Genomic DNA, 21,619 nt, shown 5'->3' with positions numbered 1-21,619 from the left:
GCCGGCCGCTCGCCTCTCCTCATCTAGAAGTGATGGGATTGTATTATTTTTCTTTTAATAATGCTCGTTATGGAGGTGGCCGCCCCGGCCCGCCGCCCACCGGGCAGCGCCTGCCCGGCGCCAACGGACTACACACCGGAGCTGCAGCAGCTGTAGCACAGCCACCCCAGCACCTCCCTGCGGCGAGACTGAGTTCCTCGCTGGCGACGCTGCTCCCGCCTCACCCCGCGGCACCGGGCGGGGGTCGCGCCGGGGACACTGCCACTGCCATTGCCCCCTCCGCCGCGAAGTCGAAGTACGCGCAGCCCCCCCCCCCGCTGTTTTTCGTTACCCCAACTGTACCCCTAACCCCCCGCCGCCACATGACGCGGCGGGCATGCGCGGCCGCGCCGCGGCCCGGGGCCCATCTGCAGACTGACGTCAGTATGCTCCGCGCCGTACCCCGGGCGAGGCTGACAAGATTTCCTGCTGCTGCTGTGCTCGGCTTGGCCGAGGGCCGGCAGGGAGAGGAGGTCTGGGGCTATTTCAACCAAACTTTCTTGGGTTCTTCCTGCTCTGTCTGCCTTCTTCTCTCCCCCTCCCAACTCAGCTGATATTCATATGGTATTTTTCACAGAGGAGGCTGCTCAAGAGGAGGGTACCCACCTCAGTATAAGCCTGTTCTTCCCTTCCCCCCCTCATCCCCTCTCCTTCCTCCCTCCCCCCTCTCCTCCCTCCCCCCTCTCCTCCCTCCCTCCCTCCTCCCTCCCCCCCCCCTTTTTTTGTTGGAAAGACAAAATGTGCAGGGTGATAGGTTGGGTGAATTGATGGCATCCTTCTTCCTGCCAAGCTAGACCGTTTTCTGAAAACACCTTTTAGGAAGGCTAGATAATTTTATTCTGTTGGAGAATATAACCCTGATGGTTGCTTGCACAGAGGGGAAAAGCAGAGAGGAATACGGGAATCGTCCTGTGAAATCTCTATTGTTTGAAACTTATTTTATATCAGAAATTGAAGATGAAAACGGTAAGGAGGACTTCACGCTATTCAATGAAACTTTTGCTTTTCTTGTGTCCCGAATAATGGTGCGTGCAGGGCTTTGGGGAGTGGGGGGAGGTTTATATTGCATTAAGCGAGGTGGATTTGGAGTAATTTCAGAGAGAAACCTTTGAGGATGGGAGAAGGGGGTGCGAGAGTTTTCAACTGAAAAGAGTAGTGATTTATGAAATACGGTCTCGAATAGTGAAACTCTTTTTAGATTTTTTCATACTTTAATACTAAATCGTTGGTAGAGGGACGGAAAATAAAGCAAAACCAAAGCAGCCCTCAAACCCCAACGACAACCCATAGCCAATCCGGATTGTTTTAAGTTTAAAAAGCACAATGTTTTGTCGTGCCGTGTCCAGTGTCTGCTTTAGCAGTCACACAAGTGCGTATTTTGTACCGGAGCTCAGAAGGTCGGCGCGGCCGCGGTCCCGCAGCCCGATGCTGGCGGAGATGGGCTCTCGCCGGGCTCATCAGAAAGATGGAAGCGTGTGGTTTTGAATTACTTCGAGCCGCTTGGGATTTTCCAGACTCAACCCCGCGGAGCCGTATCTATCGGTGTGTGTCTGTCTCCGTAGCGGCCCGGGGTTCAAAGGGACTTACTTTGGTGGGGGGAGGTAAGTGGATTCTCGCTCCCTGGCGATGTGTTTGCGGATTTTGTCTTCGCTAATTTCTTTCGTTGTTGTACAAGAGGGGAGAGTGAGACAGATTGACTCTTGTTTTTGTTTGGGCTGCCGGTGCAACGCGTTTGGGCCAAATGCCAAGTGTCTGGGTCACACGCGTTTTATCCAAATAGATTTAGCGCTGCTGTCTGGAAATGGGCTGCTGAAAGTTAACTATAAGATCAACCACCACAGCAACCAGACTCTTCCCTTCAGTCTCTCTAGGGAGGAGGGCGTGGTTTGCTGCTTTTTTCTTCCCCCTTCTGAATTTTCTTTGAGGGATATGCATCTGGTGACCTCCAACTTACTTCAGTACTAGTATTTCCCGCTAAGTTTGGGGTTTTTTTAAACTTTTTGTGTGTGCAGACGTGTGTTTGTGTGTATATAATATGCATGTGTATACGTGTTGGGCTGTGTGTGTAGACATTTTTCTAGCCTGTTGTTTTGGGTTTTTTTTTTTTTTTGTTTGCTTTTTTGTCTCCCCCTTTTTTTTTCCTCAGAAATACAATGACAGCTGATCCCTCGGCAGGGGCAGAGGGGAGGCGTGGGGCAGGCGGAGGAGAGAAGCTGTTCAGACAACGGCAGCCCCGTCCCCTCCGGGGGGCGGCCGGCTGCGCCGTACAGCACAGCAGCACAGCACAGCAGCACGGTTTCTGAATAATACCTGGGGAGGAAAGATCCGTCCTTTCCCTTTGTACGTACCACCCCCCACACACCTCCCCCCCCCGCTTTCCCCAACCTCCTCCCCATCACCCCCCGGGCCCCGTTTCTTTTCACCAAGTCCTTTCAAGCGCGGTCTGTGCGTCGCTATTTATGCCTGGGGAGCTCCCAGGGGCACGGCTAATCCCCGGCTTTTGAAGCCCTATAACGCTTTTCACGGCCAGCTCCGATACCTGTAATTGAATTTGTGTGACTGATGCCCGCCCTCCCTATTTCCTTAGCAACCACCCGTACTGCCGGCGCGGCCGGCCGCGCCTTGACGCGGCGCTCCTCGTCACCCGCCCGGACTGGGGAGGGCGGGAAGGCGGCGGGCACCTCGCGGCGGTGGCCGGTGTTCGCGGGGACCGAGCCGTCGAGGTGGGACGTGGTGACCCCCCCTCTCTGCTCGCCGGGAAGCTGCGGAGCCGTTTCCCGCTCGACGCGTTTGTCACTCCCCTTGGTCTGTCGGTTCCGCCTCGAAGCGTAACTCCCGGTTGGTCTGTGTGATCCGGCGCTGCTGTTTCATATTGTTTCGGCACCTCGGCTGCTACCACAAGACTTTGTCACTGCCAACTGCGCGAGAGCCTGGCGGTTCTGTGGTGGACGCCCCTGGTGTGGATACCCCGGGGGCGGTGGGGCCGTGGCTGTCCCTAGGAGCGGCGGTGCAGGGAGGGGGAGGCGGCACGTGTGGTGATGCTCTGCCCGGCTCTGGGGATAGCGGTCTCTTGGCAGCTTGACTATCCTAAAACTTCAGCTAACTTCAGTTTAAGGGACGCTTTAGTTGCCCAAGGCGCCTTAACTATAGCCCTTTGCTTAGATGGAGGCACCCAAGGTGACTGGTCTGAGCAGTCCCCCCTCCCCCCTTCCACATTCTGCCCCAAAGTAGTCTTCCTGTATGTATGTGTTTATGGCCTTTTTTGGTGGGTAGGAAGCTCATGGCACCAGTGACAGGACTGCCACTCTGTCATCAGTGCCTCCGCAGAAATGCCAGTGCCATGCACCCACTTTGTCATCGTCATCCTGGATTTTGAAAAACGTCTTGTACTTTTTCTTTGCTACTTGGCAGAGCTTTTATAATTAGTCAGGAACTGTGGTTTTAGGTAAATGTTCAGGAAATGGATCCATACCTGCCCTTACTGTAGGTGAACATGTAGTTCAGCCATGAGGCAGAGGAAATGCTTTGTACTGTAAGCTTAGTGTTGACAAAATGTGTCATCTTCACCACAATCAAAAGTGGAATGCTGAATATGTGCTATCTAGGCAGATGATAGAAAGAAAAAGGGTATAGACAATGGATACTTTGAGGTTCCTACCTAACTTCATACTGGAAGTATTATATCTGGAGTTATCAGAGTGCTTTATCCTTTGTGTCCATTAGTACTCCTTAATTCAGAGCATTAATACAGCTACATGTGGTCTATTTGTATCAATGCTCAAGCTGGATATAGTACTTTTGGAAAAGAGGCTAAAAATTCTTCTGAAACTTTCGGCAAGCTTAATGTGAAAGGAGATTTTTCTTGTGTGAAGCTTAGAATGAGGGAGGCTGTTTTGCACAGACCCCTGAAAAGATACTTGGACACAGGTGACTTGGACACTGTTGACCAAGGCTTAACATGGGCCAGTGGTGTCTAAATAATGGATGCTGTAGTTTACTTTCAGTATTCTGAGCTACCTAGCACTTTAGGCGCTGTAGTTGCAGGAGATCTTAACATAAGGGTAATTTATGATCAGCCTAACAGGCTGAACATGAGCTGCCTGTTATGATTTATTGGCTAAGTAAAAGCTGTGAGGCAATGTTATCTCTATATATGGCAATAATGAGCCATTACTGGACTACACTGTCCAGTTCTGGTGTCTGTGCATGAAAAGGCATGCTGACAAATTGGAAAGGGTTCAGAAAAAAGCTGCAGAAATAATTAGACATCTGGAAACTGGATTGTACAGAGTGAGGTGAACCAAATAGGTTGAGCTGCTTATCAGGAAATGTCAAGATGTGCTTGTATCAGATTATAGCTATCCATGCAAGGAGAAGCAAGCAGATCATTAGGAGACAGGGGTAAAGCAAGATTCAGTGATTGGAATTTGAAACTGGATGTTCTCAGATTGGAAATAAGGCACATTCTTTAGTATACGAACATACCTGAAGAGTATGAGATTGATTATGTCTGTTCAAAACTTGTAAAAGTCTAAAAGCTGTAAATATTAGGTAGGAAATAAAGGTTTTACATGGAAGGCCAGACCAGAGATTTCATTAGTATCCTTTGAGGCCTTGCCACATGTGAATGGCATCACTAAATCCTTATGCTTTCCCAGAAAAAAATACTACTAAGACCAAGCTATGCTTGCAAAGTATCTTTTATTCCCTCTACAAACCCGATTAAATCGTGTGTGCTATCTTGAAAGATATTTAAACAGTAGGTATTGGAATGATCAGATTAACCTCATTTACATGTTAATAATTAGATGGATATCAAATTGGCTAAGAAGTTTCCTAATATTCACTGTGATGTTAGTAAATAGGATTTACATGATGTTGATTTCTTCTTGAGATGACATGTGTCGTGCTTTAGCCCCATCTGACAACTAAGCACCATGTAGCTGCTCGAACACCTCCCCCTGCCTAAGTGGGATGGGGGAGAGAATCGGAAAAAACACTTGTGGATTGAGATAAAAACAGTTTAATAGGACAGCAAAGGAAGAGGAAATAATGATAATGATGATAATAATAATGGAATATACAAAAACAAGTGATGCACGATGCAAAAATTGCTTACCACATGGTGATCGATAGCCCATCCCCAAGCACTGATTCCTGCCCCCCAGCCAACTCCAGTTTTATATACTGAGCATGACATTATATGGTAGGGAATATCCTTTTGGCCGGTCTGTGTCAGCTATCCTGGCTGTGCCCCCTCCCAGCTTCTTGTGTACCTCCTCACTGGCAGAGCATGGGAAGCTGAGAAGTCCTTGACTTAGTATAACCACTACAACTACTTAGAAACAATTAAAACCATCAGTGTGTTATCAACATTATTCTCATACCAACTCCAAAGCACAGCACTATACCAGCTATCGTGAAGAAAAAACAACTCCATCCTAGCCAAAACCAGGACAGTATCCACCTCTTATTTCATACCGTTGATGTCATGCCCAGGTCCTATACTTTTCAATACATTCCAATTATTCATCATTACTCTTTCTGTCTTTTAATATATACACACAGATACCATTCTCTTAGTCCATGGGCCATCCCTCTAAAATGACTGTGGAGTTCATTCAGTCCATGACTCTGGGCTTCATCCATCGTAGCAGTCTCTCAGGGCAGGGGAGATGGTATGTGGTGTTGGATTGTCATCTGGCGCGGTCCATGTCCATGATCTGCAGGTCGAAGATGTCGGTCTCGAGGGAATTGTTGGGCGCAAGCTGCTGAAGCCAGTTCTGGTTCCATCACCGCTGCACATTGCTTGGTTTCAGTTGTTATAAATGATTTAGTCCCAAACAGGATTCCAATTCAAATTTACAATTTATTAAGCGAATAGAGGCAAGCAAACAGCGCTGGGTGCGCCGGGAGTCTCCGCTCCACCAAGACGCACGCGGTACAGTTCCTGTTCCTGGTTTATATCCTGTCCGTTAATACATATTCATGAATAGGCATGTCTTCTTCGGTGCATACCCTCTTCTCCTTCTAGAATCTTCTCGAATCTTCCTCAGCGTGATCCTGTTCGCTAATACATATTCATGAATAGGCATGTCTTCTAATACATATTAATGAACAGGCGTGTCTTCTTCAGCGCATGCCCTCTTCTCCTGCTAGAGTCTTCTCGAATCTTCCTTGGCGTGCCCCCAGGATGACCCCAAACCTTATGCATGCACTTTCTTTACACAATACTATGCGGTCAGTGGTCAAACTGGTTTGAGCTGATATACCAGCAAAGTAGTTTAACTTTCTCCTGTAAAATACCCCTTTTTATGGTGCAGGAGAAATCCATGAAAGTACAGAAGATTACACTTCATCACACGAATCAGATGAAGATATTTCACAATCCCCCATCTTTTTCTTTATAGTATTGATTCGTGTTTTCATTTCCAATTGAGTATAACCGAGTAGATTAATCTAGTAACAATTCCCCACATATCCCCAATACAACTATCCCGATTTTAGTAAGCCAATCACCACCCATAAAATCTCCCCAAAATCCTCCTAGATTGATTCCATTCCAAGTTTATCTCTCAGGAGGCCATTCATTATACACCTGGACTCCTAGTTGCTCTCCCTAATTTATGGGTAACAGGAAAAAACTAGGTTTTATTGTTGATTACAGGTACGGGCTGTACAATTAGAAAAGGTCCTCAGTTTTTCCATTTTTCTGGGGTAAACGCCAGCTGGACTTGTTCCAATATTGACTACAGTTATTTGCCGTAGTCAGAGTCAAGGAACTCGCCCCAAGTAGAACTAGAAGAGGTCCGGTCAGGGCCATAGTGATCGGCGGTCACAGCCCGAAGGGGTTGCAGCCCTTGGCAGACCCTTTTTAAGCCGCAACACCAGTTCCCCTCTGGTCTTGCCCTCTTCTTTCCTTTAAGGGGGTGCTTTCTTAGTACCCAAATTAATTGAGCACTGCTTGTGAAGGCCAGAGCTTTGCTAGATCAGTGGTTTGTCCAGACCTGAGCAGTTGCCCGAGCCTGGCGATCCTCTTTATTTGCAAGGCTTTATGGCTACAGAAAACTGCCAGTTAGCCTGCAACACTAATCTTACAAATACACACCACCTTCTACACAAAGGACAAATTCTAGTTCCAGCTCCTTTTTCCTGTTCTTCTTTTGCCAACAACTCCTTCCGATTATACTCGTTTGGAGTACCCATTGTTGTTTCCTATTACCCTTTCCCATTGTTTTCCAAACTTGGGGATTACTTACATTTCTCTCCATAGCTTCCCATGGCCATCGTTCACCTTGATTTGTTCCACCACAAACGTAACAATTAGTTATATTCAATGACTTAGCAATGTTTTCAGCAAGATTTACAAATAGATTTTTAGCAACTGTGGGAATTTCATGTTTCACTCCTGTTTCTATTACAGGAGTAGCCGCAATAAAATTCCCACAGCAATTTAGTCAGATGTGACTTTCCACTCCTTCACTGGACCTTTCACTCGCGACACATGTGTCCATCCTTTTTCAGCAGTTCTCACAGCTGTTTCTGTAGTTAATAAAACAAGGAAAGGTCCTTCCCAGAGGGGAGATAGGTTTCCTTCTTTCCATGTTTTTATCAGAATTTTATCTCCTGGTTCTAACTGATGAATTGCAAATCCTAAAGGTGGTGTTTGGGCCACCATCCCAATCTCTCTTAATTCTTTTAATCTTTTTCCAATGGTAATTATATATTGTTGGATACTATGATCCTTGATTACATTGTTCCCCAGAGGCATTCCTTGAAAATAAGGCATGCCATATAACATTTCATATGGCGATAATCCAGTCTCACTGTATGGTTTCGTTCTTATGTTTAGAAGTGCCAATGATAAACATTTCGTCCAGGGCATTTGTGTCTCAATCATTAATTTAGCCAATTGTTGTTTTATTGTTTGATTCATTCTTTCTACCTTCCCCGAGCTTTGTGGGTGCCACGGAGTGTGGTATTCCCACTGTATACCTAATGATTGACATAATAGTTTTATTATTTTAGAAGTAAAATGTGTGCCCTGGTCAGAATCAATGTACTGGATTATCCCATATCTAGGTATCAAATATTCCAATAAAATTTTTACCACCATCTGTGCCGTAGCTCGTGCTACAGGGTAAGCTTCTACCCACTGTGTTAAATGATCTACTATTACCAATAAATATTTTATCCTCCCTACCTTAGGCAATTCAGTGAAATCGACTTGTACTTTCTCAAAAGGTCTGTAAACTGTTTTTCTCCCTCCCGTGGCTGCTTGTCGAAACACTGTCTTATTTACCTTTTGACAGGTTAAGCAACCTTGTGTAATTTGCTTTGCTATTTCAAAAATTCCAATACAACCAAATTGTTTAAGAAAATGATCACTTAACGCTTTTGTACCCCAATGTGTTTGCGCATGCAAACGTTCTAATATTCGCCTGGTGTAGGCTTTTGGCAACATTTCTCGCCCATCAGGCAGTGTCCATTTTCCTTGTTCTAATTTAGCTCCTATTTTCTCCAATTTTGTTTGTTCTTCTGGCGTAAACTTCTTCTCTCTTTCCTCTCGTTCTTCTTTGCTGGTGTCCTCCTTTGTTTGTATGACATTAATTTTGGCAACTTTAGCCCTCAAGGCTGCTTCCTGGGCCTCTTTATCTGCTAAGTTATTTCCTCTAGTTCGGTAATCTAATCCCTTTTGGTGTCCCCTCACATGTACCACTGCTATCTCCTTTGGTTCTCTTAACGCCTTCAAAATCTTTACTATTAATTCTTGATGTATTAAATTCCTCCCTTGAGTATTAATCAAACCTCTTTCTTCCCAAATTTTTCCAAAGGTGTGGACCACCCCATATGCGTATTTAGAATCTGTAAATATAGTCCCGCTTCTTCCTTTTAATAATTCCAGGACCCTACATAGGGCATACAGCTCACAAGCCTGAGCTGACCATGATGGACTCAGAGGTCCTGATTCCACAAGTTCCAAGTCCTTATTAATTACTGCATAACCCGATTTTCTCTTCCCTTCTACCACTCTGGAGGAGCCATCTATAAACAGCGCTTCTCCATTTTCCAACTCAGCATCTCTTAAATCTGGTCTCACCTTAGTCTGGGTCTCAATTACCTCTAAACAGTTATGTTGTAATTCCTCTGATGGTTCTCCAAACAAAAATTGTGCTGGACTCTGAGCAGAAGTCACCCTCAGTTCTAAGTCAGGGGAGTCTATTAGTATTGCTTCATACTTTAGGATTCGGCTGTCCGTTAACCATTTTTCCGCTTTTTGTTGTAAAACATTTCTGACATTGTGTGGGGTATACACTTTTAAAGGAGAACTAAAGGTAATCTTCCTAACTTCCTCTATTAATAATGCTGTAGCAACCAAAGCTTGGAGACAAGCAGGCCATCCTCTGCTTACTGGATCAAGTAACTTAGAACAATACCCCACGGGTTTTTTGATTCCTGCCCAGTCTTGAGTAAGAACTCCATATGCTGTCTGGCTTGATGTATTCACAAAGAGATAGAAAGGTTTTTCTAGATCTGGGAGGCTCAATACAGGTGCTTGTATTAATGCCTCTTTTACTTCCTCAAATCTCTGATCATCTTCAATAAACCATTTAAGTTGGTTATTAGTTAATTTTTCATACAGGAATTTTACTTTTTCACTATAATTTTCAAGCCATGGTCTACAATATCCTAATAATCCCAGTATTTGCCTAATTTCCGTTTTAGTTTGTGGGGGTCTTAAGGATAGAATCCCAGATACCCTATCAGGATCTAACTTCTTCCTTCCCTTACTCAGCCAATGTCCTAAGTATTTTACTTCTTGTTCTACAAACTGTAGCTTTGATCGGGACACCTTTAATCCCTTTTCCCCTAGAAAATTTAACAATTTAATGGTGGCTTTTCGGATCCCCTCTTCAGTTTCTCCTGCTGCTAATAAATCGTCCACATACTGCAATAATTTTACCTCCTTAGGTATTGTGAAATCTTGTAGAATTTTTTCTAAAGTTTGTCCAAATAGATTTGGTGACTCTGTAAACCCTTGTGGTAACACAGTCCATCTTAATTGTTGTTTTCGTCCTGTTTCGGGGTCCTCCCACTCAAAGGCAAAATAATCTCTGGATCCCTCATCCAGAGGACAGGCCCAAAAGGCATCTTTCAAATCTATTACACTATACCAAGTATGTTTGGGAGATATATGACTCAATAAAGTATAAGGATTTGCCACCACAGGGAATTTAGTGATTGTTCGCTGATTTACAGCTCTTAAGTCCTGCACCATCCTGTATGACCCATCCGGTTTCTTTACAGGAAGAATGGGCGTGTTATGAGGTGACATACATGGTTCTAGGGTTCCTTTTTCCAGAAGTCTGTCAACTACAGGTTTTAATCCTTTTCGACCCTCCATAGGTATAGGGTATTGCTTGATTCTAATTGGGTGGTGCGGATCTATTATTTGAACCCTTATGGGGTCCATTTTTATCTTTCCAGTTTCCCCTTCCTTATACCACACTGAGGGGTTAATAGCTTCTTCATCCTCTTGTGTTAAAGTGTATAATTTAATCTGCAATTTGTCCCCTTGACTCTGAATGCTCAAGTTTAACTTCAAAATCAAATCCCTTCCTAATAAATTGTATTCCGCTTCAGGGAGCAAAAGTAAATCATTAAGCAAGATATTTACTTTAAAAGGTTCTCCTTTTGCCCCTACTACTGACATATAGCTCTTCCCTTTTTCTATTCCTTTTGGAAATTTTTGAATGGTTAATTTTTCGGCCCCTGTATCCTCTTTATGGGGACCAATTAATAAGGCTGTCCCCGGGGTGTCTGCTCTATTCTTTTTTCCCTTTTCTCTCCAGACGGAGTCTTATTTTTCTGACTTTCCCTTACTGCTGCTACAAAAATTTTTGATTTGCTTTTTGTTTTTCTTCGTCCCTCCTAACATAGACTTTCTGGGCTTCTCTAAGTAACTCCTCTAATCCTCTTTCTTGCCAATCTTCCAATTTTTCTAATTTCCTTCTTATATCCCCCCAGGATTTAGCTACAAATTGTGTTTTAAGGAGTGCGGTCCCAGCCACTGTATTCGAATCAATTCCAGAATACATTTGTAGGTTTTTCCTCAACCTCTCCAACCATTCTGTTGGAGATTCGTCTTTCCCTTGTTGTTCATTAAATGCTTTAGTAATGTTTTGCCCTCGGGGAACCGCTTCCCTTATTCCCTGTATGATTAGCGTCCTCAAATCCCTCATATTCTGTCTTCCTTGGGGTTGTTGATGATCCCAGTGGGGATCCACATTTGGCCATTTCTGATCTCCCGGGGGTCCTGCCTGATTCTGTCTTTCCCAAATTCTCATTCCACCTTGTCTAATCATTCCCCTTTCCTCAACAGTGAATAGGATCCCTAAAATGGACTGTATTTCTTCCCAGGTATAAGTATTGGGGCCTAGGAATTGGTCCAATTTTTCAGCTACTCCGAGGGGATCATCTAATAGGGTCCCCATTTCTTTCTCGAAATTTCTTACATCTGTGGTATTTAATGGGACTGCCACAAACCCGATGCCTCCCTGATTGCCTCCGAGGGGTACTTCTCATAAGGGATATAGAGAAGCTCCCTCAGATACAGCAGTCCTACTTCTCGTACATGCAGCCAGAGGTCGATCTAATTCCGGTGCTGTTGGTGGTGGAGATAGGGGCAACGGTGGTACAGGTAGAGGTACTACGGCCACCGGAGGGGGAGACGCCGCCGGCCTTTTCACTTTTCTCGTCTTCTTCTTCCTCAAACTTTTCATCTGTTTTTAATGTAAGTATTGAGGCTGGAAAAGGACGTAAAGTTCTGTCCCATAATCCTGCATAATCACTTTCCTCCTGACTAAAAGGTTCCTTCGAATTAACATATATATTTAAGGCCTGGCAGACCCAGTCTTCAAAAGATCCAAAAACAGGCCAAAAGACATGTGGTCTCAAAGGTTCTTTTGGCCATTCTACCATACAATATCCAACTAATTTTAATTTACTTTTTCCTTTTCTGGGGCCCCTATCATTCCAATTTTCAATCATTATTCCTAATGGACTCTCCGGAGGTATTTCTAGTAATTCGCTCCCTTTCTTCTGGTCCTGGGTTCTCGATTTCGTCTGACCCATCCAGGAATTTTTACTGTGGCAATTCCTACAGCCCTTGGCTACCAGTAAGAGTGTCTTGCAGGGGGTTTAGGACCTATCACCCACCCACGAATCCTATAAGAATCGCTTCGGTCCTTCACCGGCCAAGTCCCTTGCGGGAGATTGGAACCGCGGTTAGAAGATCTCCACAATCGCTTCGGAACGAGGTTCCGTCTCAGTCACACTCTTACACACACAGGCAACCGAATCCTACCCAACCGAACGGTATACACCTTAAATACTTACGACTCCGTCGTCTTCGTTCGGATCTTCGCGCACAGAATTACGGGCAAAATAAACTGCTGCAGCCGGCAAGGGAGCTCATAAAAATAATCAAATTCTTTGCTTGCCCCTATTCAGGTTCAGGATGGCGATAGTCCCAACCCGACCCGATCAGGAGCCACCAAATTGGTGGGGCGCCCCTCCTAGATCAAGTGAGAATTCAGGAACCAAGACCATCCCGGACGAGCCCCCAATTGTGATAAATGATTTAGTCCCAAACAGGATTCCAATTCAAATTTACAATTTATTAAGCGAATAGAGGCAAGCAAACAGCGCTGGGTGCGCCGGGAGTCTCCGCTCCACCAAGACGCACGCGGTACAGTTCCTGTTCCTGGTTTATATCCTGTCCGTTAATACATATTCATGAATAGGCGTGTCTTCTTCGGCGCATGCCCTCTTCTCCTTCTAGAATCTTCTCGAATCTTCCTCAGCGTGATCCTGTTCGCTAATACATATTCATGAATAGGCATGTCTTCTAATACATATTAATGAACAGGCGTGTCTTCTTCAGCGCATGCCCTCTTCTCCTTCTAGAGTCTTCTCGAATCTTCCTCGGCGTGCCCCCAGGATGACCCCAAACCTTATGCATGCACTTTCTTTACACGATACTATGCGGTCAGTGGTCAAACTGGTTTGAGCTGATATACCAGCAAAGTAGTTTAACTTTCTCCTGTAAAATACCCCTTTTTATGGTGCAGGAGAAATCCATAAAAGTACAGAAGATTACGCTTCATCACACGAATCAGATGAACATATTTTACACAGTGAAGCTCATTCTTCATCAGTCTGGGTGATTCTTATTGTAATACCATTGATATGGTATATAGCAACCATAGTAGTAATGTCATACTGTATTGTGTAGCAATTAACATAATACAATTCAAGTCACTGACTATTTTCACCCAAAATCAAATCAGGACAACCATCTATGTCATGCCCTGGTCCTATACTTTCCAATACATTCCTATTAATCACTACCACTATTCCTGTCTTTTGATATATACACATAGATATCATTCATTTAGTCTATGGGCCATCCCTCTAAAATGTCTGTTGAGCCCATGACTTTGGGCTCCATCTGTCATAGCAGTATCTCAGGGCAGGGGAGATGGTGTGTAGTGTTGGATTGTTGCATACTACATCTGGAGCTTGTAGCCGGTGTATCTGGTGCAGGCCATGCCCGTGGTCTGTGGGTTGAAGATCTCGATCTCGAGGAAGTTGCTGGGTATGAATTGCTTAAGCCAGTTCTGGTTCCACCACCACTGCAGGTTGCTCTGTTTCATTAAATTTCATTCCTCATTAATCTGAGTGGTTCTTACTCTAATACCGTTGATATGGCATATAGCAACAATAGTAGTGGTGACAAACAGTACTGTGTAGCAATTAACATAATACAATTCAAATCATTGACTATTTTCACCTAAAATAAAATCTCCTTGAGGTACAGATCGGACTTCCCCATCCTCCCACATCACCCACCAAGAGCACCCAGGTCCCTGAGCAAAAGCAATCCCATGAATGTGCTTGCCCTTGCCCTAGGCAGGAATAACCCAGACTGTCTACTCCAGCATTTTTTTTATGTGCACTACAGGGACTTTATCCCCTTTTACAGTATGTAAAAGTTTTAATTGGGTGGGACCAGCTCGATTGACAGATCACATAGTGTTGACTAAGTAGGTGGCTTTTGCTAAATGTTTATCCCAATGTTTGAATGTCCCAGCAGCCATTGCTCTCAGTGTAGTCTTTAACAGTCCATTGTATCGTTTGATTTTCTTGGAGGCTGGTGCATGACAGGGGACGTGATATACCCACTCAATGCCGTGCTCTTTGGCCCAGGTGTCTATGAGGTTGTTTTGGAAGTGAGTCCCGTTGTCCGACTCAATTCTTTCTGGGGTGCCATGTCGCCATAAGACTTGCTTTTCAAGGCCCTGGATAGTGTTCCAGGCAGTGGCATGGAGCATGGGATATGGTTCCAGCCATCTGGTGGTTGCTTGCCTTGGTGAGTTTGTGGAAGTGTGATATAGTCAATATGCCAGGCCTTCCCATATTTATATTTCAACCATCGTCCTCCATACTACAGAGGCTTTAAGTGCTTGGCTTGTTTGATTGCAGCGCATGTTTCACATTACAGAATCACAGAATCACTAGGTTGGAAAGGACCTTCAAGATCATCAAGTCCAACCATTAATCCAGTGCCACCATGTCCCCTAAACCATGTCCTGAAGCGCCACATCCACACGTTTTTTGAACACTTCCAGAGATGGTGACTCCACCACCTCCCTGGGCAGCCTGTTCCAGTGCCTGACCACTCTCTCAGTGAAGAAGTTTTTCCTAATATCCAATCTAAACCTCCCCTGGCGCAACTTGAGGCCGTTTCCTCTTCTCCTATCACTAGTTACTTGGGAGAAGAGACCGACACCCTCGTCGCCACAACCCCCTTTCAGGTAATTGTAGAGAGCGATAAGGTCTCCCCTCAGCCTCCTCTTCTCCAGACTAAACAACCCCAGTTCCCTCAGCCGCTCCTCATAAGACTTGTGCGCCAGAGCCCTCACCATCTTCGTTGCCCTTCTCTGGACACGCTCCAGCACCTCAACATCCTTCTTGTAGTGAGGGACCCAAAACTGAACACAGTATTCAAGGTGCGGCCTCACCAGTGCCGAGTACAGTGGCACAATCACTTCCCTACTCCTGCTGGCCACACTATTCCTGATACAGGCCAGGACGCTGTTGGCCGCCTTGGCCACCTGGGCACACTGCCGGCTCATGTTCAGCCAGATGTCAACCAGCACTCCCAGGTCCCTTTCTGCCGGGCTGCTCTCTAGCCACTCCTCCCCAAGCCTGTAGCATTGCATGGGGTTGTTGTGACCCAAGTGCAGGACCTCTCGCTTGGCCTTATTAAACCTCATACAGCTGATGAGGTTTCATAACGTTTACACCCATCGATCCAGTCTGTGCAGATCCCTCTGCAGAGCCCTCCTACCCTCCAGCAGATCAACACTCCCACCCAACTTGGTGTCATCTGCAAACTTACTGAGGGAGCACTCGATCCCCTCATCCAGATCATCTATAAAGATATTGAACAAGACTGGCCCCAGAACCGAGCCCTGGGGAACACCACTTGTGACCGGTCGCCAGCCGGATTTAACGCCGTTCACCACAACTCTCTGGGCTCGGCCATCCAGCCAGTTCCTCACCCAGCGCAGAGTAAACCTGTCTAATCCACGAGCCGCCAGTTTCTCCAGGAGAATGCAGTGGGAGACGCTGTCAAAGGCTTTACTAAAGTCCAGGTAGACAACATCCACAGCCTTTCCCTCATCCACTAGGCGGGTCACCTGGTCATAGAAGGAAATCAGGTTGGTCAAGCAGGGCCTGCCTTTCATGAACCCATGCTGGCTGGGCCTGATCCCTTGGTTGTCCTGCAGGTGCCCTGTGAGCACTCTCAAGACCAACCGCTCCATAATCTTCCCCGGTACAGAGGTCAGGCTGACAGGCCTGTAGTTCCCAGGATCCTCCTTCCGGCCTTTCTTGTAGACGGGCGTCACATTGGCAAGCCTCCAGTCTTCTGGGACCTTCCCTGTTAACCAGGACTGCTGATAAATGATGGAGAGTGGCTTGGCAAGCTCCTCCGCCAGCTCTCTCAGTACTCTTGGGTGGATGCCATCAGGCCCCATAGACTTGTGGGTGTCCAGGTGGTTTAGCATGTCCTTGACTGCTTCCTCCTTGATTATGAGGAGTACATTGTGCTCTCCATCCCCATCTTCCAGCTCAGGGGGCTGAATACCCTGCAGATACCTGGACTGGCTAATAAAGACTGAGGCAAAGGAGGCATGAAGTACCTCAGCCTTGTCCTCATCCTTGGAGACAATGTTCCCCGCCATATCCAGTAAGGGATGGAGATTCTCCTTGCCTCTCTTTTTGTTGTTAATATATTTGTAAAAACATTTTTTATTATCCTTTACGACTGTGGCCAGACTGAGCTCTAGCTGGGCTTTTGGCTTTCTAATTTTGTCCCTACTTGACCTAACGAGATCTTTGTACTCTTCGTGAGTTGCCTGGCCCTTCTTCCAGAGATGATAAACTCTCCTCTTTTCCCTGAGTCCCAGCAAAATCTCCCTGTTCAGCCAGGCCGGTCGCCTTCCCCGCCAGCTCTTCTTATGGCACATGGGGACCGCCTGCTCCTGCGCCTTTAAGATTTCCTTCTTGAAGACTGTCCAGCCTTCCTGGACCCCTTTGTCCTTCAGGACTGTCTCCCAAGGGACTCTCTCAACCAGTGACCTGAACAGGCCAAAGTCTGCCCTCCGGAAGTCCATGATAGCAGTTTTGCTGACCCCTCTCCTTACTTCACTCACAACTGAGAATTCTATCATGTCATGGTCGCTAAGCCCAAGACGGCCTCCGACCACTACATCTCTCACCAGTCCTTCTCTGTTTGTAAACAGCAGGTCCAGTAAGGCACCTCCCCTGGTGGGCTCACTCACGAGCTGTGTCAGGAAGTTATCCTCCACACACTCCAGGAACCTCCTAGACTGTTTCCTCTCTGCCGTGTTATACTTCCAGCAGATGTCCGGTAGGTTGAAGTCGCCCACAAGAACAAGGGACAGTGAATGCGAGACCTCTGCCAGTCGCTTATAGAATGTCTCATCTGTCTCTTCATCCTGGTTGGGTGGTCTGTAACAGACTCCCAGCAGGATATCTGCCTCATTGGCCTTCCCCCTCATCCTTACCCAAAAGCACTCTACTTGGTCTTCACAATCTTCGATTTCTATGCAATCAAAACACTCTCTAACATACAGAGCCACCCCACCGCCATTCATGGAAAACCTGTGCAATAGCGTCCATGGTCAGGTCCACGCTCTGATCCCGAGCCCATCTATATGTTGCATCTCTTCCCTGAATGGCCTGAGGTGTCATGGGCCCACCGAGCTATAACTAACTTACCCTTATGTTGCCAGTCCATTTCCACCTGAGCCACTTCAATCATAGCAGCCTGATCCACCTGCTGGTTGTTTTGATGTTCTTCAGTGGTCTGACTCTTGGGTACGTGAGCATCTACATGGTGTACTTTTATGACGAGATTCTCTAGTCGGGCAGCAATATCTTGCCACAATTCAGCAGCCCAGATGGGCTTGCCTCTGCGTTGCCAGTTGCTCTGCTTCCATTATTGTAGGCACTCCCACAGAGCATTTGCCACCATCCATGAGTCAGTATGGAGATAGAGTATTGGCCATTTTTCTCGTTCAGCAATATGTAAAGCCAGCTGGATGGCTTTTACCTCTGCAAACTGACTTGATTCACCTTGTCCTTCGGCAGCTTCTGCGACTCGTTGTATAGGGCTCCATACAGCAGCCTTCTACCTCTGTCATTTGCCTAAAATACGACAGGACTCATCAGTAAACAGGGCATATTGCTTTTCATTTTCTGGTAGTTTATTGCATGGTGGGGCTTCTTCAGCATATGGTACCTGCTCTTCTGGTGATATTCCAAAATCTTTGCCTTCTGGCCAGTCCACGATTACTTCCAAGATTCCTGGGCGACTGGGGTTTCTTATTCGAGTCTGCTGTGTGATAAGTGTGACCCACTTACTGCACGTAGCATCAGTTGCATGATGTGTGGAGGGGACCCTCCCTTTGAACATCCAGCCCAGCACCGGCAGTCGGGGTGCCAGGAGGAGCTGTGCTTCAGTACCAACCACTTTTGAAGCAGATCGAATTCCTTCATATGCTGCCAATATCTCTTTTGCAGCTGGAGGATAGCGGGCCTCTAATCCTCTGCATCCTCAAAACCAAAAGCCTAGAGGGTTGACCTCAGGACTCTTCTGCTGCTTTCTGTCAGAAATTCCAGGTACGGCCACTCTCCCCAGCTGTAGTGTAGAGCGCATTTTTAACATCTTGTCCTGCCCGGACTGGCCCGAGGGCTACAGCATGAACTATCTCCTGTTTAATTTGTTCGAAGGCTTGTCGTTGCTCAGGGTCCCATTTGAAAATGTTCTTCTTCCGGGTCACTTGCTAGAGAGGGCTTACAATCAGACTAATTTGGAATATGCATTCTCCAAACACCCCAATGCCTAAGAAAGCTTGTGTTTCCTTTTTGCTAGCTGGTGGAGACATAGCTGTTATTTTCTTGACCACATCCATTGGGATCTGGAGACGTCTATCTTGCCATTTTATTCCTAAAAACTGGATCTCCTGTGCAGGTCCCTTGACCTTACTTTGTTTTATGGCAAAGCCAGCTTTCAGAAGGATTTGGATTATTTTCTTCCCTTTCTCAAAAACTTCTTCTGCTGCATTGCTCCATACGATGATGTCATCAATGTATTGCAGGTGCTCTGGAGCCTCACCCTGTTCCAGTGCAGTCTGTATCAGCCCATGGCAAATGGTAGGGCTGTGTTTCCACCCCTGGGGAAGTCGATTCCAGGTGTATTGGACACCCCTCCAAGTGAAAGCGAACTGTGGCCTGCATTCTGCCGCCAAAGGGATTGAGAAAAACGCATTAGCGATATCAGTGGTGGCGTACCACTTGGCTGCCTTTGACTCCAGTTCATATTGAAGTTCTACCATGTCCAGCACGGCAGCACTCAGTGGCGCTGTGACTTCATTCAGGCCACAATAGTCTACTGTTAGTGTACACTCCCCATTAGACTTTCAGTCTAGCCATATGAGGCTGTTAAGGGTGAGCAAGTCTTGCTGATCACTCCTTGACTTTCCAGCTGTTGAATCAGCTTATGGGTGGGGATCAGGGAATCTCTGTTGGTGCGATATTGCTGCTGGTGCACTGTTGTGGTTCTGATCGGCACCTGTTGTTCTTCAACCCTCAGCAGCTCCACAACAGAAGGGTCCTCTGGGAGACCAGGCAAGGTGGACAGCTGTTTAATTTCTTCCATCTCCAAGGTAGCTATACCAAAAGCCCACCGGTACTCTTTTGGGTCCTTGAAATACCCTCTCCTGAGGTATTCTATGCCCAGAACGCTCAGAGCCTCTGGGCCAGTCACAATGGGGTGCTTCTGCCACTCATTCCCAGTTAGGCTCACTTTCAACTCCAATACATTGAGGTCTTGGCATCCCCCTGTCACTCTGGAAATACAAATGGGTTCTTCCCCTTTACAGATCGATGACATTAGAGTACACTGTGCAGTGGTGTCCACTAGAGCCTTATATTCCTGTGGGTCTGATGTGCCAGGCCATCAAATTCACACAGTCCAGTAAACTCTGTTATCCCTCTCCTCTACCTGGCTGGAGGTAGGGCCCCTCTAACTCCTGGTCTTAGTATCTGTTTCTCACTTCTTGTGAATACAAATCAGAAGTCCCTTTATTAAGATCGGAAATCGGACTAGCTCTTCTACTCTGTCTGGGAAACTGCTCACTAGAAACTGGAGCAGCAGTTTTCCTGGAAGAACCCAAACCCCCTTTTGTGACTGTTTTTCCTTTGTACTCATGTACCCGTGCCTCTAGAGTTGAGGTAGATTTTCCATCCACTTTCTCATGTCCTCTCCGTGGTCACACAGGTAAAACCACAGGGTGGCCCATGGTGTGTACCCTCTATATCCTCTCTCTTGAGCAGAGGAACGCTTACTCCTAACAGCTGAGATGATACTGGTTCATATGTGTGGGGAGGAGAACATATCCTCTTTGAATAGCTGGAACTCCCAGGACAGTTTCTCTGATAGTTTCTCCGCTAGCATGTCTGGCAGTTTCTCTACAGCTGAGATGCAGGCCCACAGGGAGGAGGAGAAACTCTCTTCATATTGCTGAAGTTGACCAGTCAATTCATCCACTGTTCCTCTACATCTTTCCAGGACATTGCTGCTAATGAGTTGGCATACAGTGATGGTACACTCCATACAAAGGTCCACCACATGGGTCCAATGCACTTGATTTCATCTGATCTTTGGATAACTGCTTATTGTTCGGGTCATCATTAAATGCCTCCAGTGCAGCTAATTCCTTCAGGTACTGGATACCTCTCTCCATGGTGGTCCACTTGCCTGGATGACATAGAACATCTTCTTTGAAGGGATACCTTTCCTTCACACCCGACAGGAGTCACCTCCAGAGGTTGAGGACTCATGTACCTTTTCCAGTAGCTTTGTCCATCCTCTCGAAAGGGATCCCAGCTGCCTGGTTTCCTCACCCTCCAATTCCAGGCTACTGGCCCCATTATCCCAGCATCAGAGCAGCCAGGTAACAATGTGCTTGCCTGGAAGATGGATGAAATCCTTTCACATATCTCACAGCTCATTCAGGGATAGGGATCGGGTCGTTACCACCTTGTTTATGAGTTCTTCCTCATTCACCTCCCCGAGCAGGGGTCACCTCTCTTCCCTCTTCTGTTCTCGTGATGTTTCTTCTTCGGAGTGGTCTGCCTCCTCCATTTCTTCCTTCTGCTCCTTCATTGAAGAAGCTTCTTCATCCCTTACTAAACAAACTGACTTCCGCTTCCAATATTTTGTGTAAGGGGTGATGGATACCGGCATAAGTTGGTTCTCTGGTTCAGCTGCAGGTACTGTCACCGGGGTTGGAGTAGCTGCAGTGCCTGTGTTGGGGGTTGGAGTAGCCACAGTGCTTGTCGTGTTGTCATCAGATCCAGAGACCCTCTTATCCCTTTGAAGGTACTGAATAGTGTTGTCTAGGACTTGGTAGGCATGGGCCAGGTGCCAGCACATTGCAATGTTTTGTGTCTCCTTGGAACTGCCAGGGCGACAGCATACTTCTTCCAAATATTCTGCTAGTTTATCAGGATTCTGCACTTGTTCGGGAGCAAAGTTCCAAAACACTAGAGGGGCCCACCATCCCAGGCATTTGCCCATGCTGTTCCATACACCCTGCTACTCATAACTATCCAGCCTTGGGGCAAATCTCTGGATGATATTCTTAAATTGCTTGCTAACCTTAGACAAAACCAAAACAGTATTCCCAGAAAGTACCAATAGAGGTATTTTAACTACCCAAGGATGTTCAAGATACTGAAAAGTTATTGTAACGAAGGAGGAAACATCACAGTAGAAGGCAGTGAAGGTGCCATTCTGTATTTCCTCCATAAAAAACCTCTCAGAAGTATAATTGCTAATTGTCTTCATGAGGTGGTACCCGAAGTACAGTAACGGCTTTAGTACAGAGCTCAGATACCACATTAAGCTCAAGGTCAGTGT

Source organism: Phaethon aethereus (assembly GCF_964289735.1).
Source record: "Phaethon aethereus genome assembly, chromosome: W".
NCBI classification, from domain to species: domain Eukaryota; kingdom Metazoa; phylum Chordata; class Aves; order Phaethontiformes; family Phaethontidae; genus Phaethon; species Phaethon aethereus.
The sequence above is the reverse complement of the archived record's forward strand: the minus strand, read 5'-3'. Positions refer to the sequence as shown.